Here is a 16,937-nt window from a genome sequence, read left to right as displayed (position 1 = left end):
AGGTTAATTTCTCCCACTAGAACCTAAACTAAGAAAGAGCTAAGTATAACTCAGAACCACCACAGAGAGATGGCCCTACCCTCCAGCGGCAAGTGCGCTGACACCTCAGACTTTCCAGCTGCCGATGATGCCTGACACCAAGCGACTCCACCATGTCCTGGGCAGACCCTTCCCAGGGTCTGTCCCTCCCTTTCCACTCACCCCAAAACTGCCTGAATTTTGACTGAGGATTTCCACCTGAAATAAGAAGGTAATGTGCAGACAGGTCAAGCGAAGTACTACTATGTTACTAAAATTTACCTTGCTGATACAGGAAATTCATAATTTGATTGAGTATATAGTCAGCCATGAATACACAGGGTTCCTGGAAGACTACTTGAGAGCTGAAGAAGGGAGTTAACATTTACTGAACCAGATCCCTAATATACCATCTCATTTACTCCTCCTAGTAACCTCATGTGTGTGTGCTCAGTCGCCTAGTTATGTCTGACTCTTCACCACCGCATGGACTCTAGCCTGCCAGGCTCCTCTGTCCATGGGATTTCCTGGGGAAGAACACTGGAGTGGGTTGTCATTTCCTTCTCCAGAGGATCTTCCCAAGCCAGGGATCGAATTCACGTCTCCTACATAGCCAGGTGGGTATTTTACCACTGAGCCACCTGCGAGCCCCCCATTAACCTCAGAGCAGTGCTTCTGGACAACCGGTTAAGTGAGACAGTTATAAACCAAGACTCTGGACCCAGACTCAAGGGATCTGAACCCTAGATCTGCATGACGGTAGGAAAACTCCTTCAGCTTTTTGTGCCTCAAGTTTGCTTCCCTGTTGGCTCAGCTGGTAAAGATCAGATCAGATCAGTCACTCAGTTGTGTCCGACTCTTTGCGATCCCATGAACTGCAGCACGCCAGGCCTCCCTGTCATCACCAACTCCCGGAGTTCACTGAGACTCAAGTCCATCGAGTCGGTGATGCCATCCAGCCATCTCATCCTCTGTCGTCCCCTTCTCCTCCTGCCCGCAATCCCTCCCAGCATCAGAGTCTTTTCCAATGAGTCAACTCTCCGCATGAGGTGGCCAAAGTACTAGAGTTTCAGCTTCAACATCATTCCTTCCAAAGAAATCCCAGGGCTGATCTCCTTCCGAATGGACTGGTTGGATCTCCTTGCAGTCCAAGGGACTCTCAAGAGTCTTCTCCAACACCACAGTTTAAAAGCATCAATTCTTTGGTGCTCAGCCTTCTTCACAGTCCAACTCTCACATCCATACATGACCACTGGAAAAACCACAGCCTTGACTAGACGAACTTTTGTTGGCAAAGTAATGTCTCTGCTTTTGAATATGCTATCTAGGTTGGTCATAACTTTCCTTCCAAGGAGTAAACGTCTTCTAATTTCATGGCTGCAGTCACCATCTGCAGTGATTTTGGAGCCCAGAAAAATAAAGTCTGACACTGTTTCCACTGTTTCCCCATCTATTTCCCATGAAGTGATGGGACCGGATGCCATGATCTTCGTTTTCTGAATGTTGAGCTTTAAGCCAACTTTTTCACTCTCCACTTTCACTTTCATCAAGAGGCTTTTTAGATCCTCTTCACTTTCTGCCATAAGGGTGGTGTCATCTGCATATCTGAGGTTACTGATATTTCTCCCGGCAATCTTGATTCCAGCTAGTGTTTCTTCCAGTCCAGCGTTTCTCATTATGTACTCTGCATATAAGTTAAATAAACAGGGTAACAATATAGAGTCTTGACGTACTCCTTTTCCTATTTGGAACCAGTCTGTTGTTCCATGCCCAGTTCTACCTGTTGCTTCCTGACCTGCGTACAAATTTCTCAAGAGGCAGGTCAGGTGGTCTGGTATTCCCATCTCTTTCAGAATTTTCCACAGTTTATTGTGATCCACACAGTCAAAGGCTTTGACATAGTCAATAAAGCAGAAATAGATGTTTTTCTGGAACTCTCTTGCTTTTTCCATGATCCAGCGGATGTTGGCAATTTGATCTCTGGTTCCTCTGCCTTTTCTAAAACCAGCTTGCACATCAGGAAGTTCACGGTTCACATATTACTGAAGCCTGGCTTGGAGAATTTTGAGCATTACTTTACTAGCGTGTGAGATGAGTACAATTGTGCGGTAGTTTGAGCATTCTTTGGTATTGCGTTTTTTGGGGATTGGAATGAAAACTGACCTTTTCCAGTCCTGTGGCCACTGCTGAGTTTTCCAAATTTGCTGGCCTATTGAGTGCAGCACTTTCACAGCATCATCTTTCAGGATTTGGAATAGCTCAAATGGAATTTCATCACCTCCACTAGCTTTGTTCGTAGTGATGCTTTCTAAGGCCCACTTGACTTCACATTCCAGGATGTCTGGCTCTAGGTGAGTGATCACACCATCATGATTATCTGGGTCGTGAAGATCTTTTTTGTACAGTTCTTCTGTGTATTCTTGCCATCTCTTCTTAATATCTTCTGCTTCTGTTAAGTCCATACCATTTCTGTCCTTTATTGAGCCCATCTTTGCATGAAATGTTCCTTTGGTATCTCTGATTTTCTTGAAGAGATCTCTTGTCTTTCCCATTCTGTTGTCTTCCTCTATTTCTTTGCATTGATCGCTGAAGAAGGCTTTCTTATCTCTTCTTGCTATTCTTTGGAACTCTGCATTCAGATGTTTATATCTTTTCTTTTCTCCTTTGCTTTTCGCTTCTCTTCTTTTTCCGCCTGCAATGCAGAAGACCTGGATTCGATCCCTGGGTTGGGAATATCCCCTGGAGAAGAGCACGGCTAGCCATTCCAGTATTCTGGCCTGGAGAATTCCATGGACTGTATAGTCCATGGGGTCACAAAGAGTCAGACATGACTGAGCGACTTTCAGTTTCACTTTTCCCACCCATAAAGGAAAACAACAGTTCCAACCCCACGGAACTACCATGAAAACTAAACGGATTCATGTATGCAAAGGGCTTAGAATAATGACAAGCATGCAGTCAGCACTACCCAGCTATTATGCACATTATGTGGGGCCCACTTTATACAGAAAATAAACTCAAGGGTTGAAGGCAATAGGCCCATGGCTGTAACTAATAAATGGCAGAGGGGAAAGTGCAACGCGGGTCAGAATCACAGAGCTCCCTCTCCTCATCACACCCCCTCCCCATGTCAGGTCCACCTCAGATCACTAGCGAAGTGCAAGACCTTCCCCAGGGAGTCTTCTTGAAAAACAACAGGCAGCAAAAACATGAGACTGAGTCCCACCTTCCCAGGTGGCAACAGCAGCCCCTCTGCATGAACCACATGTCATAATGTGGCTGAACCACAGTAACACTCCGGCTAAAACAGGCCTTATCCGTTTGGCTAAGGAACTAAATTATATACACTGTTTCCGCGGGAGAGTCAATGAGCACCAACTGACTGACTTTCAAAAAGACCTCTGGAAATCAGTCTGCTGGCTGGAGACTTCCTGCATAACCACTCTCTTCCAATGCTTGCCATTCCAGTTTGGCAGTTTTTCAGAAGGAAGGACAAATTAATAATAATGTACACTAGTTCCCATTGAGCTTCAAACTAAACCATGATGCTTAAGGAGTTCATTCAGAATCTGCGCATCACTGTGAAGTATCAGGACGTCAGATTTAGCTCCCCTGCACCACATACTGTAAAGGGCCAGTTGTCAAAAGGTTCTTTTTAAACTCCAAAACTGTAAATCTGTAATACCAAACTCTGGTTGTCAGAAGACAGAACGAGAAACAACAAAAATAAATATATCTTGGTTTCCAAGAGGTCAGAGAATAGAAAGATACAAGAGCAAATAAAACATCTGCTATGAGAGCACTAGCATTAATAATTAACTCAATTACCCACAAGACGGTAAGAGCATATTTAATAATACAAATTGTGTTTTAAAAATCATGTCTGCCATGTATGGAAAAGACCAGGAGAGATACAAAAACATGTTATCAAATACGAGTAAATGATTAATGGGTTACTGGTGACTTCTGGCTTCTTTACACATTGCTGTCCGTCACATTTTTTTCCTGTTATAATCAGTAAGACAGTAAAATTTCTTAGTAAGTATCCATGTAACTAAAAGAAAACATCACACATCTGTGAAAGACTTGGGAGTGGGAAGCTGGGTAGAGGGTAGCAAATGATCAATCACAAAGGAAAAAAAAAAAAAAAAATGACACAGCTAGCCAACTACATCCACTTCCAGAAAATGTCAGCCATCATTGGTTTAATGGAATATTAAGTGTCCACCACTGCACAGGTCCAATCTTGGCTCACAAGTGACGTTAGAGATATTTACACTAGTTAGTTTAAAAGACACTTAAACTGGTTGCTCCCCCCTCACCACCAAAAAACTACAGCTCTTTAAGTCCCTATCTGATTTCTGAAAGGATTGAGATGGCAATGTTTCTTTAAGTCACCCGTTATGAACTGAACTGTATCCATTCCCACCCTCCCCACCAAAAAAAAAAAAAAAATGCATGTAAAACTTAACTCACAGCAGCGTGGATTGTGACCTTATTTAAAAACTGGGTCTTTACAGAAGTAATCAAGCTACAATGAGGTCACTAAGGTGAACTCCAATTCAGTATGACTGGTGTCCTTTTAAAAAGGGGAATTGAGACATAGACATGCACAGAGGAAAAATGATGTGAAGGGACACAGGGGAAGGTGGCCACTGACAAGCCACGGGACACCTGAGGCTCAGACTTCCAAGTGAGGCGCTCAGATGCTGGCAGCGGGGCAGGGAGCCCAGCACCTTCCAAGTGGGCAGTACACTGTCAAGACCGTGGACTTGGACTCTGGCCTCCAGACTGTAAGACAATCAATTTCCCTTGTTCTAAGCCATTCAGCTTGCAGCTCCTGTTACAGAAGCCCTACGAAGCTAATACACCATCCGATAAGCATGCAGGACACCCTCAAGAGCACTGCCTTTCCAAAGAGCTCACACCGAGCAATTTCATCTGTAGCATAAATACTCAGCGAGGCTAGTCTAAAGGCATGCCAATATACAACTACTGAAAGGAATTCATACTATCATTTCATTTTAGTTTGCTTCCAATTTTCTTAAGAATGTCTTCTGTGAGAATGTTTGTAATATTTAACTGCAGTAATATATTCTTGGTTGAGACACAATGATTTTGAATGAATTTAATCACTCTGGCCTATGAAGTTGATATATTATAACTGAAATGTACCCCCATAAAAAAAAACCCAAACTTTCAACTGAATGGTATAGGCATTTAACATAAACCCGAATTTAAGAATCTATAGGTCATAAACACACAGACCCACAACCAGGCATGTGATAGTGAAAACGCTGAAAGTCAAAGACAAGGAGAAAAAATTCAAAGCATGAGAAAAAGGACGAGTCACTTAGAAGGGACACCTTCTCAGCAGGAGCAAGGATGAGGAGGTGGGGTAACACATTCAAAGTGCTCCCTTTTAAAATCCTCATTTTTAATAGTTCAAAACAATTTATGCAACCTCAGAGGCATATCTACCACCCCATGTCTAACACACAGGGGGACAGGTGGGAGGACAAGAGAGAGAGGCACCACCCTGCCTCGAAAGTGACCACGGAAATGAGCCAGCTCATCACTAGCACAACATACAGGGTGGTATAAGAACCACAGCACAGTTCCCGGAGCGAAAAGGAGAGAAGATGACATCTGGGGTGAAACACTGCAACCACGGGGGAGAGGCAGGAGGACATGCGAGAGGCAGCCACGCCGCCTCGAAAGGACAAAAATAAAAACAAACCACAGGCAGAGATGAGAAAAGGTAAGAGAGTCCACTTTTCGGTCGAAAAGGGCAATGTATGAACGTCTTCAAAGAAGAAGACAACGAGGCAGATTTGCAAGCGTGGTCATGGGGCAAGGGCTGGATTTTCACAGGGAAAACCCACCAGAGCGCTCACAGGTGCCTCTAGGTTTCTCCTGCTGGGCTGACCAGCTCCCCCGGGGCACCTGCTTAACCAGGGAGGGGAATCGTCCTGTGGGCTGGCTGCGTCCCCTGGGAGGGAGACGTAAGCCTCCTTTAAGTTAAAATATGCAGCAAAAACAAATAAAACTCACTAGTAAACTAGAGAAACTAGTCTTGAAAAACAAAAAAAAAAAATGAACTGTCTTTTTAAAGAATGACATGCAAATTAACAAAAACAAAAATAATAAATTTGCCTAGCAGAGTCGTTAATACAGTACCTGGGGTTTCGTTTTTGATCAACTGTATCTAGTTTTGAGCCTTTGACATTTCAAAACTGTTCTGACTTCTGTTCACCTTTAGTAACCCTGATTCCCTCAGGGGGACACGGAGAACACTTGATTTCCATTCCTCGCCTGCTCCTGGATGAACCAAAGCCACGTCATTCACGGCCGAAGTCTGAAACCGTCTAAACATGCTGTCTTGTTCAGTAGAAACCAGAACACCCTTCCTCTGCTATTTCAAGACACATCTTCCTCGTGCAAACTTCAAAGTACCAACTGCTACCCCAAGGTACCACCTTGATCATCCTGCAGAAGAGCACTTCCGTGAAGCAGATTAAACACCAGGGAATCGTCTCAACATCAGGGAAAGCAAACAAACCAAAAAAAAAAAAAAACTGTGGAACAACATTCTAGGGAAGAAAGAAAAAACAAATTCTTCAAAATGACAGTGGCTGGCTTTCTGGACTGAGGTTCAGAGCAGAGGAAATGTTTATGTCTACAGGATCTCACATTATAAACATATTTTCCACTCCAGAGAATAGGGGGCTCTTATTTTCTTCTTTCCTTGCCCCTAGGACTTACTCCACTGCTTCCTTTCTTTGTGCCCAGATGGGCTCTCTTTCTACAATCATAATTTGAAAGAATTACTAAAGCTCTCTTTTCAGGCATTCCTGAAAAACTCAGGTAGATGAATACTATAGAGATTAACACAATTGATTCACTATAATTTTAGACCTTAAAAAAAAAATGTCACTAGAAGGAAACAACAAGAAGTTAGCTGACATCACAAGTAAACTGCTCCCTCACAGCACAAATAATTTGGCAAAGAACTGCATGTCGTAGGAGAACCAAGCCCACAGATACCTCATTAGAAAGAAAAGAAAAAAAAAAGTCTATGAACCATAAATCCCTAAAAGACTTTTTTAATGAAAGAGAACCTAAAATTGTGCTTCATCAGTTACCTGAGCACCGCAAGACCAGGATCACTAAAACATTCATTTTCAAACTCTGCACTGACTTCTATTTCATCAAAGGGAACCTGGGAGCCCGCTGCCATGCCACAGCCCAGATGGCCAGACACGCCCCGCCCTCTGCCCCTGAGGACGAATGCCCATCATCAACCACCACGGGGATCTCCATATATGTTTCCAGTGCAAAGAAAGCAGTTCCACATGGATCATCTCCCTTCACAGGCATTCTCTCATTTGATCTAATGGGGAGAATGATTCCATCTCACGGTAAGTGGTCCATCCAAATACACATAATTAGTAAGTGGAGTGGGACTCAAAGCTACACACACATACAGAGAAGCTTAGAAATTAGGGACAAAAAAGTTTCCCAAATTCTTGTTTAAAAAGGAAAGAAAAACAATTTTATCTCAACCATGAAAGAGGCAACGTATTGCCTTGTAGATACCATCACGGACTACGGAGTCAAGAAACATGGATCTCACCCCCAGTCGCTTTGGGGACGACTTGAAGCTTGTTTTTTTACTCTGTGAAAGTGGGGCTGATATTCCCTGAGCTTCCCTCGCTCTGAAAGGATCTTAAAGATGACAGATGTGAGAAGGAGTATGAGACTAACAAAAAAAGGACTTAAATGATCTTAAAATATCTAGAAAAGCTATCTGCACATTAAGTTCTTAGAGGTGATGATAGTATTGTGTTATTGTTATATACATTGTCCTTTTGCTTTACAATGGTTTTTAAGCGATATTTTGTTCTTTATGTAATCTGATAGTTCCTTAACTATAATACAGATGAATTTAATCCATTTAGATTTATTATAATTAATAAAACAGCTTTCTTCCATTTTACTTTGGTTTTCTGTTTATCTTCTTCTTTTGTTTTTTTTTCAATCTTATATTTCCTATTTTCCTGCCCTCAGAATTTGAGTGATAAAGTTTCAGCTAGTTTGGAAACAAGGAAAATCATTTCTTGTGTAGGTATCTATTTAGCCTTAATTTTTACCATGCATATACAACTTAAAATTTTCTAATACTGTTTTTTGGGAGGTTTTTTGGATAGGGGATAAGACTTTTAACAAGTTTTTAACTACCATTAGTCCCTTCTACTTCATCATGTTATTGTCACCATATTTTTTTAAAAGCAACATTTTAACAATTAATGTAGTAAAATTTACCAATTACCTTTATCAACTCCACTATACCTTTATCCCAACTCTCCCCTGAACTTACACCTTCTCAGGATAAATGCAGATCCCAGGAGGCTGCACCTCTGCTCACCTCTGGAATCCCCTCTCTTCCTGCTCACACAGTGACTGACTTCCTTGCACTAAATTCAACCCTGAATATTCACTGGAAGGACTGATGCTGAAACTGAAGCTCCAATACTTTGGCCACCTGATGCAAAGAGCCGACTCACTGGAAAAGACTCCGATGCTGGGAAAGACTGAGGGCAAGAGAAGGGGGCAGCAGAGGATGAGATGGTTACATAGCTTCAGTGACTCAATGGACACGAATTTGAGCAAATTCCGGGAGACACTGGAGGACAGGGAAGCCTGGCGTGCTGCAGTCCATGGGATTGCAAGGAGTCAGACACAACCGAGCGACTGAACAACAGCAACAGCACAAAGTTCCGATCTCTTCCGAGAGGTTTCCTCCCCAAGCCCTCCTCTCTCTCCGAGGGAGAAACGACCACTTCCTCTTTCACATACTGATTATTCCTCACTCCTGATGTGCTGTATACGTCTGGCCTCCTCCCCGACGTTTTTCTCATCATGGTACACACAGTGAGTACTAAGTGTGGAGCCCACAGGAACATACAGGTAAGCCTATTCTCACGCGTACTTGTCTGCTAAGTCGCTTCGGTCGTGTCCGACTCTTTGTGGCTCCCTGGACTGTAGCCTGCCAGGTTCCTCTATCCATGGGATTCTCCAGGCAAGAATACTGGAGTGGGCTGCCATTTCCCTCTCTAGGGGATCTTCCTGACCCAGGGACTGAACCCACGTCTCTCATGTCTCCTGCACTGGCAGGCGGATTCTTTTCTGGAAGCAAATTGGTCAAGGGTCTCTGGTCAATCCAGACAGCTCCTGGTTGCCCAGCAGCCAAGAAGATTTCTCTCTGGGCACAACTATGACCTGTTCGGGACACACTGAACGGGAAGGTCCTGTGAGACCAGAGCTCATCATGCTCATCTGCGTATTCTCAGTACCGCGTACACCCTGACAGCATGCAGGTCCCCGTGAACACTTCCTCAAAGCACTTATGAAGAAAAGGCACTCTTTACAGGGGGCAACAAAAAAGAACACATCGCTATTAGCTTAAAAAGAATAAATCCATCACACCGTCCATGAAAAGCATTTACACACTTAGCATCAGGAAGAAGCCTGGCTTAGGTCACTGAAAGAAAAAAGACTAAAATAAAACCAAAGGCAACAATACTCTAACTCCTTTAAAATATACCATGACGAGACCACTATTCACAAGTAGAAAGTGCAGGGTTGGTCCCTGAACCTATGAAGCATTTCAATAAGAATATCTGTCAGCTGGCACTGGAAAAATATCCACTTGTTCTGAGCTGGAAAAAATTTTTACTGGCCTGCAGCTTTCGATGTGTGGATTACTACAGATGGAGGTCCTAAGCAAGCTTCGACATCGTTCTATAGACGTCACACAACTCTGAGAAAAAGCCGATCTTTCTTTGGAAGCCGCAGCAGCAAAGGATAAGCCAGTGAACATACAGGATTATGAAGACCCACACCACTCACACAATCACATTCTATATTAAATATCATGTACTTCACAGCATCACAAAATTCTTCTTGATTGAGTACTTCTGGGAAAGTAGACGTCAGGGTTTTTCTTCCAAGATGAATTATGTATACAAACCATCTCTCTCATCTCCTTCTAATATAAATTCTGTGCATAAGGTTTTAAATGATGATGACTTCTATATGGGTATTTTCAACAGTACTGGGTCTCTGGATTATTGATTCAGCATCTCATATAACTCACCGTTATACCTGGCATTTACCTTTTTCTTCCAACACAAAGCATTTTACAGATATTTCAACAATCCTCTTGGAAAAGCGGGTTCGGTAACTGCACCACAGGCCAACAAGAAGTATCATCCTGGTAGGGGACCAGGGCATGAAGGAATCAAATGCAACAATGTGGCCCCAGGAATAAACAGGAAAATCCAAAAGGAAATAAGGCCTGAAGCTGACTTTAAAACACAAACTCCATTCTACCAATGATGACAAGTTGGTGTGCTTTTTTTCAGTATAAAAAATAAGACTTGTCTTCTCAAAGTACTATTCCCAACTTATCTAAACTTCTCAAACATGTTTGAGAATGTTGCAAATTTAGACCATTTTTATTCCCAGCCAAAAGCAGTAGTTCTTACAAACTACTCAAAACAGGAGAAAAAAGACAATCCACATTCTTAGTTTGAATATTATGATCTAACCCACTTAACTTCAAAATAAATGTGTGCTTTCTCAGAAGCATATACTATTAATAAACTCATGTTGCTTATGATGAAAATGAACTAAAATAATGGCATTTTATTTAAAAGATTTCCATTTTGGTTACTAGTATTTGCTAACCTGACATTAACTAGAAGTGCCAATGAGTCCTTACCTCATGGAGGGGAGCAAACCACTTTACAAAGGTAATAATAATAACTACAAACACAACAGATGATTAGTCATGGGCCAGTACCATTCTAGAACCCTATAAAGTGGGCGTTATTTCACCCCCATTTTACAGATAAGAAAATCGTGGTACAGAGAACTAATTTGTCCAAGATCACACTCACACCCGTGAAAATAAATGTGGAATCTCAAAAAGGGCTTATACCTGCTCAGTCACTCAGTCGTGACCGACTGTTTGCAACCGATGGATGTAAAGGCTCCTCTGTCCATGGGATTCTCCAGGCAAGAACACTGGAGCGGGTTGCCATTTCCTTCTCCAGGGGATCTATCTTCCTGACCCAGGGATTGAACCTAGGTCTCTTGCATTGCAGGTGGATTCCTTACCATCTAAGCCACCAGGAAAGCCCTCAAAAAGGGCAGCAATTCAAAAATCTTTAAAAAATGGTATCGGAAAAGAAAAAAATGTCAAAAATAAGTAAACAGCTATGTGGATTGAGCCCCATAATGAATAAAATAGTGATATCGCTGCTGCTGCTGCTAAGTCGCTTCAGTCGTGTCCGACTCTGTGCGACCCCATAGACGGCAGCCCACCAGGCTCCTCCATCCCTGGGATTCTCCAGGCAAGAACACTGGAGTGGGTTGCCATTTCCTTCTCCAATGCATGAAAGTGAAAAGTGAAAGTGAAGTCACTCAGTTGTGTTCGACTCTTAGCGACCCCATGAACCACAGCCTACCAGGCTCCCCCGTCCATAGGATTTTCCAGGCAAGAGTACTGGAGTGGGTCGCCATTGCCTTCTCCACCTCCACTAAATGCTTTTGAAAGAAGAAACATTTACTTTGGACCATAATTATCCATAAATTCCACAACATTTTTTTAAAAACTAGCAAACTAGGTATAATCCATATTTAACTATATCTAAGTCCATGCTCTTCATGTTATCTAAAACATGATCAGATGCAACCTACTGAACAGGAGAAACTACTGTAAATCATGTATCTGCTAAGGGACGAATATCCAAAATATATGAAAGAACTAATACAAATCAATAGCAAAAAGCCAATCCAATTACCAAGCAGGCAGAAGATCTCAACAGACATCTTTTGAAAAAAACACATACACATTTGCCAAAAGTTACATGAAAAGATACTCTATATCATTAATCACCAGGGAAATACAAATCAAAACCACAAGGAAGTATCACCTCACACCTGTTAGAATGTGTCAAAAAGACAAAAAATAACAAGTGTTAGTGGGGAGGTGGAGAAAAGAGAATCTGCTCACTGTTGGCAGGAATGTAAGTTGATACAGCAACTATGGAAAACAATATGGAGGCTCCTCAAAAAATTAAAAATAGAACTACCATATGATCCAGCAATTCCTCTTCTGGACATTTATCACATCAAATGAGAACACTAATCCAAAAAGATAAATGGACCCCTCTGTTCAGTGCAGCACTATTTACAATAGCCAAGATATGGAAAAAAACTATCTAAATGTTCATCAATGGATGAATGGATAAAGAACATGAGGTTGTTCATCAATGGTTGAATGGATAAAGAACATGAGGTTGTTCATCAATGGATGAATGGATAAAGAACATGAGGTATATGTATACAATGGAATGTGACTCAACCACTAAAAAAAAATCTTGCCATTTCCAACAACATGAATGGATATTACTGTTATTATGCTAGGTGAAATAAGTCAGACAGACAAATACCATATAAGCTCACTTATATGTGGCATCTTAAAAAAAAAAAAAAAGGCTCATAGATAACAGAAAACAAGAGTGGTGGCTGCCAGAGGCGACAAGGGTGAAATGTAGAGAGAACTGGGTGAAGGAGGTCAAAAAAGTAAAAGTAAAATTAATTAATTAAACATGATTAACATTCCCAAAATGATGAAATCAACAGTCATTTATAAACTCTAAAAGGATTAGAGAATACTGAGTTTTAGATCTAGAAGGAAACAAACACAGAAGGAATATTTATTAGCGTCTAGTCCAACCCCTTTATTTTACAAATGAGAAAAATGAACTCGGAAAGTTTTAAGAGACTTTCCCATATGCGCAGATCTAAATGTCAAAATCTGGACTAGAGTTTTCCTTCTGGTCCAACTGCTCTTTTTAATTATACCATGCGGTAGGACACATTATAAAATACTATATTAAGCTTCTAGAACGGAGCTACTGAGAGAGAAATCAAAACAAAATCAGATCGTTTAAATCTAAAAAATGAAGATTGCTGGAAACGAATTAATGCTAAATAAACAAGTGCTAACATAATCTTTCTCGAGACAGTAAAACTTTCAGGAAAGCTTCAGTTAATCTGACTTTAAAGGGAGGCTGGTGGCTTAGTGGTAAAGAATCTGCCTGCTAATACAGGGAGACACAGGGTCAAGGGTTTGATCCCTGATGGTGGAAGATCTCACATATCTCAGGCAACTAAAGCCCATGCACCCCAACTTCTGAGTTGTGGCTCCACAACAAGAGAAGCCACCACAATGAAGTCTGTGCACCGCAACTAAAGAAAGCCCTTGAGCAGCAACAAAGACCCAGAGCAGCCAAAAACAGATGAATTTTTTTTTTTTTTTAAAGACAAAACAAGCTCTGGGGGTGGGGGGGAGGGTAAAGTAAATTATTTTCTGCTGCCTTCAGAGTTTCCAAACTCTTTTTAATAGAATATTTTCCAAATTTTCTATAATGAGAATAATTTTTTATGTCCAGTACGTATTCTGGCCAAATTCAGAAGATCAGCCGGCTTAAATAAAACTTATTCTCAACGATTTATCCACTAAGGTCCTCAAACACATCTTCAAACATTTCCTATCCAACCAATTATATGACAGAAGACGCCTTATTTTTGAAGTTTTCATCCCTCCTAAGTTAATGTTAAAAACAGCAAAATTAGAAAACCAACAGCAACTCACTTTAAATATTCCTGTCACAGAAACACTAATTTTACTACTAAAATATAGATAAAAATTAATTAAATATTTCGCCAATAAAAGAATTACATCCACCCTTCCCTGGTGGCTCAGATGGTAAAGAATCTGTCTGCAATGCAGGAGACCTGGGTGCGATCCCTGGGTCAGGAAGATCCCCTGGAGAAGGGAATGGCAACCCACTCCAGTATTCTTGCCCGGAGAATCCCCATGAGCTACAGTCGACGGGGTTGCAAAGTCAGACATGACTGAGCAACTGAGCACAGCACATCCACCCTACTTCCTAAGAAGGAACACAGAATGTTATTATTTAATAGAATATTCAGACTACAAGAAGAGCCTACCCTACAGCCTCACCCCCATGAACAAGGCACCATGGGTGAGTGACCCCAGTGAGACTCAATAAGAAAAGACAAGTAGCCAGTCTCACCTGTGACTTTCCTGCAGTAAGTACAGTCAGTTTCAAGATTCCCACGCCTTTTTCAAAGCAAACTTGTCAGACACCAAGCTGCAGGTTATGGTCTTGGCTCAGCAGTCCCATGTTCCAGGGGACCTAGCTGACCCCAGGGACTGGGGACGGGCAAGAAGCCAGGCCACCCCACCGCCTACCACCTTCCTTTGCCACAACTTCTCCTTTACTTAAGCCCCGGCCCATGCCCCGTCCCTGGCCAGGACTCCTACAACCCAAACAAGCCTAGATGTCTCTCACATCCCCGGAGCACCCCTACTGTGCTTCCTGACAGCCTGTGTGGTCACCTGGTCCCAGCCGCTACAAGCTGCTCTACAAGTTCACTTCCATTTCCAAACGCAGGCCGCCCCTCTACATGCATTTGTCACTTTCCCATTATTTCACCACGATGAAGTACAATATTAAATACTGGGTAAATACTCCATGTCAGGCCCTCAAGTCAGGAGCTACTTTGGCGGCAAAAGCACCATGTGATACTGAAATTACTTCCTGGACATTATAAATAAGAAGGGTTTCTAGAGGCACCCTGCAGATGGATTCCCTGCAGCCTAAACGCAATTCCTCACTCGATTAGGCTGTAACATTGACTTAAGAGCAACAAACGACTAACATTCCCATGCCAGCAGAACAGTGATCTAGGAGAAGACACTTTGGAAGACATTTGCTTTTAACAGGTACTTAATCCAATCCAAGTCCAAGGGACTGCTGATTTGCCCAAGTGCCTTATGTTGACAGGTGAAATAAAATTCTGTCAACTTTATTATTTATAGTATAAAATGTCAACTCATTATAAATGTTTTCACAGCTGCTGATTCTCTGAGAGATCCAGCTCCCTCCTCCCACCACCCAACACACAACCTCAATCTCAGCCACATTTAGACAAACTCACTCCCCCCAGACATCAGCATGGGATGGAAGGGACCCGGAGAAACTCTTGACCGTCCGCAGAAGGTAGTGCTCTACCAAACTGCACAAATAAACAACAGTCCCTCCGCTTAAGGCCTTTACAATCCATCATAATAAGGCGATAAGAGAAAACTTTACAACATAGCTAGTGTGGGAAGTACTGAGATTAAAAAAATGCTGTGAAAAGACATGAGTGGGGATGAAGGCTGGGGATGGACAGCTGTAAGATTATTCAAGTAAGGCTACCTGCTTGAGAGAGAGCTGTGAATGCGCCAGAAATCTACAAAGACACACAGGTAAATGCTTTGCTTCGTTGTCTACTTGGTGATATCTCAGAACATAGGCTGAAGTGCTCCTTAAGCAAAAGATCGCAGGCTACTTTGAGATGTTCAGCTCTATCTCGGACAGCGTCAGAGTTTTTATTCAAATATGAACACTGACACACCCAACTTTAACACTGCTTCAGGAGCAATCTCATTTGGCTGAGCACTGATGTTTCTGTATCTGCCAACAATACACACATCACACTACATGCAATTAATGGACCAGAGCAGAAGCCCTAGAAAGAACTCTAGAGTATAAGGTTCTTGAGATCAAGATCCCACTCAGTGTTTGACGTGGCAAATTGCTCTGCCTCATTTTCTTAATGTGACTAGTGCATCTATAAATTCGTTGATGTGAATGACGCTTGTTTCCCTTAACTAGAAGGTAAACAACCATGAAAGCAAGAGTCCCACTTGACTCCTGTTGTATCCCCAGTGCTCAGCACACCCTCCTGCACGAAGTAGGTGCTAAATGTATACCTGAAATACTGGAGTGGATGAGCAGTCAGTAAGACAGACACATCTCTCCAGAAACTCTAGACTTTGACAGGGAACCATGACCCGGCAATCTGTGCAGGCTCAGCAATCTGGCGAGATTATCGAGATTACCATTTTCAAAGACTTAATTATCACATTCCTTCTGAAACAGAGTAAGATGATAACTGACACATCTAAGCGTAATTAATCTACCTGACCCTTGGAAATCAGCCTTTAAAACGGTCCCTTTAAATTCAATGCTTTCCTAAAACGTGAACTCTTGGAGAAAAACATCCACTTGAGGAAATGGACTCTTCATGATTCATTCTTCAGCGTGATGTCTTTAATACTGTAGATTTTAATCCCACCTGATTTCAGCCATTTTTAAAAATACTGTTTCTCAGGGTGCAGTTCAGAAATCTGCGGCTAAAAGCCATCTTTCCGATCGGATTCGCCGCTCCTTAAAGAAAGGTACAGGAAATGTACCACCCATACGAGGAAGACAGCTGGTGGGGGGCGGGGGGAATTTCCCACAGGCACAAAAAGGGCTGGGAAGGCGTAAAACAGAAGGAAAGACTGCAGGAGTCTTTAATAAACGTGATCGCTAGGCCCACGTGGTAGAAGAATAACTTTTTTTTTTTTCCTGAGACTGCTCATAACTAAGATCGCCAGAGAGATCGCCAGATGTTAAAGCCATGAGGAGCTAAGGAAACGAATTCGCCCCCACCTTGTGGAGTGACAACGGGTACCCCGGCCACGCACAGAACACCAAGATTTAAACGCACGCTCGCTCTGCTTAACTCGGGACTTGTCCACGAGGCAGGAGCTCTTTTCCCCTTCTACTTAAAAGCCCCCGACACAACACAAGACAGAGATGCTGCCGTCAGTTCCCGCACAGAAATACTTCCAAGTCACACACCGATGCGTCTGGTGCGTTCAAGTAAACAAACGACAGGAACGCTTAAGCTGTTCTCAGGATCAGCGGGCATTCCCAGACAAG

At 42.4% G+C, this 16,937-nt stretch overlaps 1 protein-coding gene across 1 annotated transcript in view; it reads right to left on the bottom strand.

Moving 5' to 3' along the window:
- USP12 (ubiquitin specific peptidase 12) overlaps window positions 1-16,937 on the bottom strand; it is a 59,441-nt gene that overhangs the window by 41,800 nt on the left and 704 nt on the right. The window lies entirely within an intron of this gene.

The sequence above is a fragment of the Bubalus kerabau genome, chromosome 12 (genome assembly GCF_029407905.1).
Source record: "Bubalus kerabau isolate K-KA32 ecotype Philippines breed swamp buffalo chromosome 12, PCC_UOA_SB_1v2, whole genome shotgun sequence".
Classification (NCBI taxonomy): domain Eukaryota; kingdom Metazoa; phylum Chordata; class Mammalia; order Artiodactyla; family Bovidae; genus Bubalus; species Bubalus kerabau.
This window is presented reverse-complemented; position numbering and strand designations above follow the sequence as displayed.